This window comes from Falco cherrug, chromosome 5 (genome assembly GCF_023634085.1).
Source record: "Falco cherrug isolate bFalChe1 chromosome 5, bFalChe1.pri, whole genome shotgun sequence".
NCBI classification, from domain to species: Eukaryota; Metazoa; Chordata; class Aves; order Falconiformes; family Falconidae; genus Falco; species Falco cherrug.
Window position 1 is genome coordinate 79,432,730 of NC_073701.1, and position 11,643 is coordinate 79,444,372.

At 36.5% G+C, this 11,643-nt stretch overlaps 1 long non-coding RNA gene across 1 annotated transcript; it reads left to right on the plus strand.

Moving 5' to 3' along the window:
• The first annotated feature begins 1,134 nt into the window (after positions 1 to 1,134).
• Positions 1,135 to 9,563, plus strand: LOC129736286 (uncharacterized). The gene is made up of 3 exons (XR_008732654.1): positions 1,135 to 1,279; positions 2,857 to 4,655; positions 8,232 to 9,563. It is a non-coding gene; the product is annotated as an uncharacterized LOC129736286 (long non-coding RNA).
• Positions 9,564 to 11,643: the final 2,080 nt, after the last annotated feature.

The window sequence follows — 11,643 nt, forward strand, 5'->3', positions numbered from 1 at the left end:
GTGCTTTTCTAAGTTATGACCTTGGTACAGTTTTTAGCCAGGGAACCAGCCCTTGCTACCAAGAGGGCCTGGGGGCAGGTCACTGTTGGAGCTTTGGAGAAAATAATGTGAAAAAAACTGTGACACCGCAATGGGAGTTGATAACAGTGGTTTTTCTACTCTGTGCTTACCTAGTGCTAAGACCTCTGTTGGAGAGAACCTTCACTTCTCCATTTAGAAACAAGACAGTTGAATCTTGGGCTTCATGGAGACTTGAAGTCCCTCTGTGAAACAGGTTTTGGGCAGGTGCTGCAAGCAGAGTAGAAAGATGCACAGAAAAATTATTCTATGCTTTCCAGCATTTCTGCAGGGGAAGGAGGTAGTAAAAAGGCTCATTACAAGTTCCTGATGAAATAGGTTTCCTCATTATGAGTCTTTGAATCAGTGACTGAGTCCACCTCTGCTTAAAACAATATTTTGTATTGCAAGGTGGTAATAATTTTTAAGGTCTTTCAGTAATATATAATATAGTCATGTTCTGTGTAACATAAAATAAATAGTAAAAATTCCATGTACTCTTTTAAATTGGTTAAATTCTGATTGGATGAGACTTCATGCTATATGATGTATAAGCAACATACATATGAAAGTACAAAAGCTTAGATTTTTTTTTTTGCCATTGTTATTTTTAGTACTAAATTTAAAAATATTTGGACAAAACATTTCCTAGTCATGTCCATCTATAATAACATTAGATTTGAGCAGCATGTAAACAAATTAAAGTTCAGCACCATCTCTAGAATGCCCAGCCGGAGACTAACGTATAGCTAACATAATTAGCCTTTTATTGTTCCTGTTGGAAAACCAATTCAATAGCAGTGGTTGGAAAAGTGTGAAACTTGGAAGCAGTTTCCAACAGACAAATTTAAGATGTTAATGACATCTTGGAAGACCACAATTAGAAGATTAGAGGTATAGGACTGTCCCATAATTGACAGCCCATCAATTAGCAAATACTTTAATAACACTTTAATCAGTGACAAATAAATTTTAAAACTCCCCATGACCTTACTGGTCTTTCAGATCTTGGGGGGGGGGGGGCGGGGGGGGGGTGGGGAATGCTAATTTCAATCCTTGATTTCCCTTTTGGCAGCCTCTGCAAGTGAGCTGGAAAGTGTCTGTTAAAAAGGAATAGCTCAACTGAAACAAATTTCTCTGGCTTTTGTCTCCAAGTGAACTGCACTGTGAAAGGACATGAAATGTGAATGCACTGCCGAAGACGTTTACAGTAAAAGATAAGGTACAAGCTGAGGGTAACTATTAAAATCTCCGTTGTACAGCAAATGCTCAGAATGGTAAAAGGTTGTTCAAGAAACAACAAGTAAAATAAAACTTTAGTGTTTTCTAAAGGTTCTCTGCAGATATCTAAATTTTTTATGCACGTTATCCTCATAGCCTTGGTAAGAGCTGTTATTAGAGCTGCATGAAGAAACTGCTAGTTATTCAGGTGTATGAAGTTATATACAGCAAAAGTGTGTGATAAGAGGGGGAAACGCCCTTATGTTCACTGGTGAAGATATTAATTAATACATTCTGCTCTTGAGAATGATGCTTTAATTTAGCTGGAGAAGTTTTCCTCTAATGTTTTTGCTGATTTGTGTTCATTTACGGATCAACCTTCAAATAAATGGGGTTTTGTAGGCATTTTTTAATGAAACATTGTATGTTTACAATTGTGCATGCAATTATTCCACATGGGGACTTGAATAGGAGCTTACTTCAAAGTCCATCACATTTAATCCACATGGATTTCAGGGATGTGACGTCAGGCCTCACGTGCAGATATAGGTAGTTGCCAACTGGAACTTGAACATACAAACATTTAGGTAACTAAAATATCATTTGCCTTTATATATCTAGGCTTCTGGACTGGACTCATGAAAACATTGAAAATGGGACTTTCTGAACACCTTCACATTGTGGCATGCAAAAAGAAAGCTATATTGTGTATCCTAGTTAATCTCAAAAGTGATGACACCTCTTTTGGGGTAAAGGATGAACTGAATGATCTCTCCAGATCTTTGCAGCCATTTTATATAAATTTAACTGTATAGATAAAAAAGTGGCTGATTAGTGGTGTTGAAAGGATGTAAATTATACTTGCTGACTTATGAAGTTTGATTCATTCTCTTTTTTACATATTTTGATGGCAAAATACCCTTAAGTTCTTTCATTAAGATAGTAGTTTAAAGAAAAGAATGCAAAGTTCAAAAGGGGGTTTCTGTAGCAAATTTGTGTGCCTACACTCTAATGTGCCCTAAAATACCATTACAGATGGAGTCCTACTAGGAGTATTTTAGGGTCACAGAGTTGACTGTTGTCATTTACACTGGAGTGAATCCATTGACTTCAAAGGAGTCAATATAAATTTTTGAATGTTGTACATGAGATGTGAATGCAGACTGCAGGCTGACTTTTCTTGAAACTCTTATAAGATTTTGGTTGAATTAATTAGAATTGCAGGATTTTTTTAAAAAAGCACATACATAATTTTATTATTTACTTCACTGAGCTGAACATGGAAATTGAACCAAAACCTCTCTTCAGAACAAGACTGTTGTTTTCTTTTACAAAACATAAACATGGCTTTGATTGATGAAATTTTGTGGGAGCTACATGAAAATACAGAGAAGAAATGGGACTGAAAATTTCGGTTTCATTACTCTTCAGAAAATGCTGTGAAAGTCTCCTGACAGAGATCCAACAATGACTCTGTAAAATAGCTTCAAGGCATGGACAAAAAGAGCTCAGAAGAGGTTGAAAAAGTAACTTCCTAACCTAAGGGAAGGCTTTCTTTCGTTTCTCTCCTTCTGCTAGAACGCTGTGTGACTGAAAACCAGATTTGGGACTGATCTCACCTAGTATTGGAGATCTATCTCTGGATAGTTACCCCAACATTTTTGGGACTCCATGGAGAGGAACAGGTGGGTTTGGGTGCAATTTATCTGACCTGATTTAGAGGAGTTGTGACTCAGAGGTGACTGCTGCTCTCACTAACTATGAAGAGGGTGTCTTGGGTCAGAGGAGTGCAAGAAATTGTATTTCACTATTAGGTTTTGTTTTCAATGCCCAACTGGGTTTGTGACCTAAGCCCATTTCTTTATTCGTAGAACAACAATTTGGTTGTTTGGGGTTTTCTTTAATTAAAAAAGAGCGTTAGAGCCATGTGCCCAAAAGCTGGAATGCTGCCACTCTGGTGCTTTTAGTGTGGAGATTAGAAGAACAGTAGGTCATATTCCCTGTCTTTTTACTAATAAATGGTTAGCTGGATTGTCCAACTACATCACAATTTCTGGGGTTTTTCTTGTCAGATTAGCTAAGAAAGGCTACTATTGTACGCATAATGTATTGACCAGGTAACCCCTCCAAGTGAAGGAGGCTTGGAGCACAACTCCTGGCAAAAAGTATATCAGGATTTCCAAATGAAAATACTTTCATTTCTTACATTTTGCTTTTTATTTGAAATTTGCATGAAAATATATTTTAACGAATACATTACAGAAGTCTACCTTGTATCCCAGTCCCAGGGGGAAAAATAGTTTGTGTTGTAATCCAGTCCAAAGTAACCATGATGAATGAAATTTCAAGCCTAATTCATACTTTAAAAAATGCTAAATTCAGCCAACATAAATGGTTTTATGGTAAACATCGATTGTTCTGTAGAGTTGTTTTGTTCAAGAAAAGCAACTCACATAAGTAAACCAATATACTTACTCAAAAGTCTTTTGATGGAAAAGCAAGGCACTGTTTAAATAACTGTATTTTTTGCTAGCTAGACAAAGTTTTGACTTTTCATTGGAAAACCAGAATATTTTAATGAAAATTGTTCTCCCTAGGGATGAGAAACATCTCCCACTTTTATGTAAATTTGTATTTTCTAAATAAAAAGAGCAGCTGTTGTGCAGCTTCTAAGAAGTGTGAAACAGTTTTCTTCTTTTCTAAGCCACTGCAGATTTCACTATGGCAAAAGTAAGCAGTTTATTAGATTAAGTTAACTTAGATTATTCAGACTATTTTACAGTTAAAGCTGTTGAAAACATCACAGATCTTAATTACTGGTTATCACAGACTTGTAACAAATTTGCAGTTATTATTTCTTTCAGAAAGTCTGGTCTCTCTATCTTACCACCTCGGAAGAGCAGCAGGATGTGAATGTTACACACACGCTCACGACTTCAGGTCATGCTTCTGGTTCGTGTTGCCTCCTTGCTACTGGCTGCTCTTGTCTATGTTCCTCCTGCCACACCAGGCTGTGTTTTGGCGTAAATGCGTTGTGGGCTGGAGGTCGTTTGAGGCCCTGTGCTCTTCAAGCCAATGGGTCTCTTTAGCACAAACACTGCATTTTCTGGTCATCAATAAAATGCCTACAGTATGTGGGCACTGAACAAGTGGGTGAGGATAAAACCAAAAATTTTGTAGGTCTCAGTGAGGGAAGAAAAAGGTAGATCTATGGCATAAGAATTAACGACACACTGGACGTACTCAGAAGACATACTTCAAGAAATATTGACCTTTTTTTTTTTTTTTTTTTTTTTTTTTTGACCACATTTGCTCAAAAAATGACCACAATTGACCAAATGTGGACAACTGACCAAGAAAAGGAGACCAATGAGAAGGTAACCATGGGTTTCAGTTTCTTTTGGATATGGGTCAGGCAGATAACATAAAATAAATACTACATAGTACATGTTTTACTGTGATAAACGTGTTTTAATATAGACAACATAAAAGCAAAAATGTGTCTCATTGCCTGACTTTACCATCAATTTTTTGTGCTTTGGGGTGACTGCAGTATTGCCCTCTTCCTTTAAAGCTAAGATGACTCATGATCACTAATGCATATATTTCTAAACAGAACTGAAGTACGTATCAAATCTAGTTACACATGAAATCTAAAAATCCCATGTAGTACCTTGACCATGAGGGTAGGGTTTGTAGGAACTTTCTATTGTCAAAGAATGTGCAAGCAAACACAATTGTTCAAAAAAGCCTTTGAATAAAAATGCTATAGATAATGCTTTAAATTTTTAAATAGTTTGGGTGGTGGTTTTTTTTCTGTGGTAGATCTATTCTTTTTGATGTTAGTGATAACATACATTCCATCGATCTGTCTCCCCAATGACTTGCTGAAGTTTGGTGGTATAGCTATTAAAATTTTGCTTAAGTTCATCCACCTTATTTCTCCTGCACTGAGTTATCCCTTCACATATTATCCCTTGTTGAGAGGCACGGGGGGGGGGAAAAAATCACTGTGTGTGTGAAGAATATTTTCCACTGGTCTTGAAAAAGCAATTAAGGAATGTTCCATTTATTCTTCCAAAGCCAATGTTTACTTTTTTGAATACTTTTGATTATTTTTCCCTCTTAACTCATAGTATTTTTCAAGTTTTACTTCTTGCTTTTAAAGTAATTCAATGCCTGCTTGTGTTAGGTATTTACCACTTGCTGTGAGTGCTAGATTATACATGAGATTGAGACAAATCACTGGAAAACAGAGAGGAAAAATCAGGATCTTTACAATATCTTTCACATTTTTACCTACAACATCTATTTTTTGAAGGAATACTTACAGGAAAAATACAGCTATGAAACTATATTATCGTTTTTAAAGTTAACGTATTATGAACCAATTTTTACTGAAATCAGTTATATAGTCCTGAATAATTTTTTAGAATAGTCAAAGGAAAATTAGTGCAATCTTTGTTGTGTTATTGTATATTTAATAGTCCTCTAGTAGGCCATAAAACTCCAAATCTCTTACAGTAAAATGTTCTAAAACTCAAAATACATACAAATAATTTCATTTTACATTGGTTATTATGAATACACAACCCCTTACTCTTGCTATGTAATATTTAGAGATATTTTTGCGTGCTGTATTCAGATTTATACAAAGTGAGCATATTTATCATATTGCAAAAAAAAAATCCCATTGCTTTATTTATTATTTATTTAATTCCAGTTAATCATCACTGGAACTATTTTAAAGATTCACTGAATGAAAATGAATGTCCACTGTAATTTAGGCAATGAACATTTGCATTTTAATTTATATTTATGTAGGGCTGAGTAACTGTTCTATAAAATCTTTTTTGTACAGCTGTATTGCAATAGAAAATATTAGAAAGCTTTAGTGACAGGCTGTGTATGGTACATATTTCTTAGAAATTATGATTATTAAGAAAAAAACCCCAAACATAAAATGCATACATAAGAAACCTTTAGTATTATAAGCATTGTAATAACTAAATTCTGGAAATTCAAAGTCTCAAACAGTTCTGTAACTCATCCTATTCAAAACTAATACAGCACAGTGCAATTTTTACAGTGCCCTTTGTGCTAGTATCCTGGAGCACTTTAAAATGAATAAAGTTAAAATTAGCAATGTAGCACTCAATTTCCTAAAGGAGTTACTTTAGAAAAACTAAGTAAAATCAATGCCTTAAATGTTTGGATTTAAAACCCTGCCAATTGAAGCTCTTTCTATTTCAAGCAGCAAAGTATTCTAAATCTCCCGAACAAAATGTCTGAAGGCTCTATAGGTTTAGGATATCAAAAAACTATTTAAGAATTATAAAACCATCATCTATCAATCTCTGAGTGCATACTGATAGGCATGGAAAGTAAATGTAATGGCTAGGCAAAGCTACACAGCAGCCTCTGCATCAAATAAGAAGCTAGTTTATGTGCATTTCTATAATACATTTCACCTGAAGATCTCAAAGGGGTCCCTGTGTTCATTCCAGCAGAACCATATAAAACACTTACAAAATAGAACTGTGAACTGCAGCAATATGCTGGAAAAAAAAAAGTTTTGTATGAACAGCAGGAGAGGTGCACCCTCCAATAGGCTAGGGGGTAAATTGCACATCAGGTGGCATCACTGGTGTAACAGGTCTCCTTGTAAATTATTTTATTGAACTGCAGCTCTGCAATTGATTACTGCAGGTCCTGCATTTACATATGCAACCATCATTAGCAGGAAACAGAGTTTTGTAGGATCTCAGCAACTACAAGTGTAGCAGCAGAGCATGGAAGCAACGACTGTGTTCTCTCTTCTGTCTTGCAAAAACACGTAAAATGTGTACTCCCTAGATGGAAAAGAAGGAAATCCACAATTGTATGAGATACTGATGAGCAAGCAGAATCTTGCTATTTCTGCTAACCAGCTTGATAATATCAAAAGAAACAAATAAACTTGTTTTCAAACTCTGGATGAAATTGGAGAATCATCTTTCGAATTACAGAAAAGTAGAATTAATTTTGATAGTATTTGGGAGACACAAAACAAGAATGTAAGTCACATACACATGACAGGAACTTATGAGCAGCACATGGTGCTCAGGATGAGGAATCTGGTCATGGGTGAGTCCTGGAAGCAGGGCTGTGGGTATTAGTCTTGATCAACCACTGGCAGGCAAGAAAGCAAAGATCTGCAGTGGGTGTCAACTAGCACAATTCATTCAGTCACCTGTGTTGTACGGCAACACGGGAGCAAGATGCAGGGTGCGGACTCACCTCCAGCTTCTATTTGTGGCTATACTCCACCTCGTTTATATAACCACTTTTGAGTTTCCTTGCCCTTTTCTTCCCCATTGCTACAATCCAGTCTATAACAAACTACTAACCTCCTTCCTTGTCTAGCTATCTCTAATTTCCTTGTGCCCCAGCAAGCTAATCATTCACCACCAGGGCAGCCGAATCCAAGGGACCTACTTTGAGCAGAAGGTTGAACTAGATGACTCCTGAAGCTCACTTCCAACCTACATGGTTTTGTCGTTCTATAATTAATGCTAAGTTGGGTCACCTTTTTCTTTATATGATTTCCGCTTTAATTTAGTCTTGTGATTGAGGCCAAGGTGCTGCTTAGTTATCATTTAAAAGTCTTGCTGTCATTGCCCTCCATTTCTTTAAATAATCTGTTTCTGAACTCGGTGAGTAAATGAATGCTATTTGTATAAACCTGCAGTTTTGTGAGTGTATCCACATCTTTCTGCCTCTCTACTGATACCTGCACTGATTTTGTCCATGATAATATGAACTGCCAGGAAGACATTTGTGCTGGCTCTGCATCCATCAGTGGCTAAGAAGGATGCAGCTATTTTGAGCAGCACTGTTTTCTGAAACCACTGAGACTGGAATTGGTCTGGGAATCTCTGTAGTTTGTAAAACCTTTCTCTGTTTCCTTCCAGAGAAGAAGGAAGATGCTGCTTCCAGTGGGGAGCTTCTCCAACATGACACCCTGCTCTACTGCTACTTTTTTTTTTTTTTTTAAATATCTTTTATAATCTGACAAAGACCACCTATTGACATAAGAGGACAGGTTTTGTATGGCAGGAAACACTGTATAGGCACCGATTACAGAAATAAACTGTGTTGTGGATGTGATCTTAAATACATATTTCTGGTTTCATAAACAGCCTTCCTTCATTTGTTGAGCGATGAAAGACCACTAAGATCTCATCAGTCCGAAAAGGGAGATGTGAAACCCTTTGCTGATGGATCTTTGCCAAGGGAGGTGGCAGGAGGGCATGGGAAGGGAAAGAAGTGAGACAAAGACATTGCAGGTGTGGAGAAAGGAGTTGTCTTTGTGTGTGTCAGAACATGTCAGGTTACAGGAGGAATGACGAAATACATTGGTGTTGGGAAAGTTACAGATCCAGAAATTACCATCTACAGATGGTTAGTGTAACAAGAGACTGCTGATGAACGCTTGCGTTGGTGAAGTTCGTAGCAGTCTTGCCACTTGCTGCTGTGTGACTCAAGATTTCCATACATTTCTGTGATACAAGAAGGTGTTTGAAACTTGATTTCTTTTGTCATAATCTGAATGACCAGAAGAGAACCCAATGAAATAACTAGCAGAAAAGTAGCTGCCTGCATAGAAGGAAAAAGATTTTAAAGTGAGGCATTTATTGGATGGCACAACCAGAAATGAGCAGAGGGAAAGTACAATACCCTTCCTCCCTACCTTCCTTGTGCAGCTGGACTCTACAGGAGGGTGGCTTGGAGAATGAAGTAGCAAGCATAGTCAAAGCTCTGTCACAAACTGAGTCCCTAATGAATATCTAGTTCCTTATTACCAGCCTTGCCTCTCCACGGGTGTTTTGGTGTTGTGCGTTTCTTAAAAATTTCTGTGTCAGGTTAAAGTAACACAAAAGTTAGCTTTCTGCTACGTCTAGCAGAAGCAAACATATTAGCTCAACAAGAAAGTAAACATGGGCACTTTAAATCATTAATTCCAACTAGGGATTCCAAATCTTGCTTAAACTTTTTTTAGTTTTTTTCCTAGTCTGTGTATCTGTAGTGTGACATCTTTACAATGCAAACCCTCTGTCACCTGTTCCATATGATTAGTGTTTGAGATGATTTTCAGTGTCAGGTTGTGCAGGTTTTGGCTCACAAGAAGAGGCTATTTAAACTTCTCCATATAGTCAATGATGCAGATTACTCATAGGAAAAAAGGACTGAGAGATGGAAAAAGTTAGTAATATTTCCAGGCAAGTGGGCTTTCAAAACTGATGTGTTTGCTGCCAAGACTTTTTTGACGCTGTCATAAGATACTTTCTTCCTGATTCTTGGGTTTTCTTTGTTGATTATTGCTCTTTTGCATAGTTTATCCCTTCTTCGGAACCATTCATAAAATAGCCATCATGTTTGCATGGTATGGTTGGACACGTGTGCTCCCACCCTTGGAAGGGGTGCCCATATTCTGTCCCCTTGTCCAGAATGTCCAGATAATGCAGTCTGAAAATAAAGTTCCTATTTAAGTGGAAAATTCAGTCATTGTCACTGTTAACTTTGATGGGATTTAAGACATGCTTAATATTAAGTGTATGCTTTATATTTTCCAGAGTGGGGAAGTCAAGGAAGAAAATGAAGAAAACATTTTCAAATTCTAAATGCCATACACTTTAAACAACTGTTTTTCAAGAAACAAGGACTGGATAATTAATTCTTTGTTGAGGTTTTGTGTGCTTGCTAGGAATGAAGAGATTGAAAAACAGTGGTAGAAAACTATGAAGTACTTGACAGATGCTTTTTAAATTATAATAATAGCTACAGTAAGTGTAAGATGGTATATTGCGCAGAGACGTTTACTGAACTACCAGGTACTCATTTGGCTATAGGCAAACACAGATCAATGGCAACTGACTGAAAATGAGTAGGGGTATTTTTTTTTTTTTTTTTTCCTTACCAATTCTTCTAAAATAAGTCTCTTTAAATTTGTGACACAGTCGGTCATGTGCATCATATTATGGCAGGTTACATCACATGATTTTATGTAGCCTGCTGGTAACGTCACTTTGCATTATACATTTAAAGAAATATCACTTCTTTTCAGGAAGAGTAGAAGACAGTAATCAACTGACAAGTATTCTCCCGCTACCCATGAGAAGAAGCCAAGTATCAGATCTAATACTTTCCACCCCTAACAAATAATTTTCTGTAAATGCTTGTGCATGACAGAATGCTAGCAGATAGTGGGTATTTCACAGCTGGTGACTCTCTTATTGTTTAACTGTGATGTCTGCATCTTATCACTCTGTGCAAATTATTTAGCAACTGCCATATTATTTATAGGTATGAATTGCACAAATTAATCTCATAAATAATTCATTTTTTTGCTGTGAATTAACATTCTGCCACAGTTAAAAATCTATTTTTCTGAAAGAGTATCAATTGCTATGGGCACATTGTGCTTGGTTTTTCAAGGCAATGGTTTTTGAAAAACATAGGTTTCAGTGAAAAGAATGAGAAGGGGTTTTTTTCTTGAACTTTATGCGCACTCGGCAGAAGCTTTCAGCTTGTGAAAAGTGCCACCGTGGTCTTTAATAAGAATTATGTCGTGTTCAGGCATTTACAGGAAGAGGAAAAACATTGGATCTCATCCTAACAGTATGGCAGTCTGTCATGACGTGACAGTAGTTTGTAAACAAAAAACTAACTTACATGAATAATGATCCATTTTCATAACTGAAACCAGGAAATAATAACATTCTTTTTCTTCCCACAGTAAGACATAAGAATGTCATTGTGGACCTAACAGAAAGACAGTCGCAAGTTTGTTTGCTAGTAGACTCCTAGGGAGCTGAACACAAAAATCCAATAAATAATTAGCTCTCCTGTGACAGGCTTCTGAATTACTGTGATACATTAATTGGACAAAATTAGCATGAATTAAGGCAAATAAGTATAACATGTAATTTATTACTTACTAAGCACGGTGCTGCAGTGGAAGCCTCAGATTTCCCTTAAGATTGCTTTAACAGCCATAATGCATTCCTTAATTTACTCTGTGGAAAATCAATTTTTTCAGAGTTCATTAAGCACCAATATGTTACAATGCAAGTCCCTAGAGCATAGAACCACAATACGTTATGCAAATTCATACCAGCGTGTTACCAATATGTAAATAGCAATAATACTATTGTCAGCTTCCTATTGATAGCCATGCTGGAAAGGATAATACTTAAAACTTCTTTAACTCTTCTGGCTTGTTTCTGATATTAATCAGTACTCCTTTTAAATGTCATTTCTTAGGAGAGCTGTTATTTTAAAAAATCTTTTTTCCTTTATGGTTCATTAATGAGTGTTCTGAAG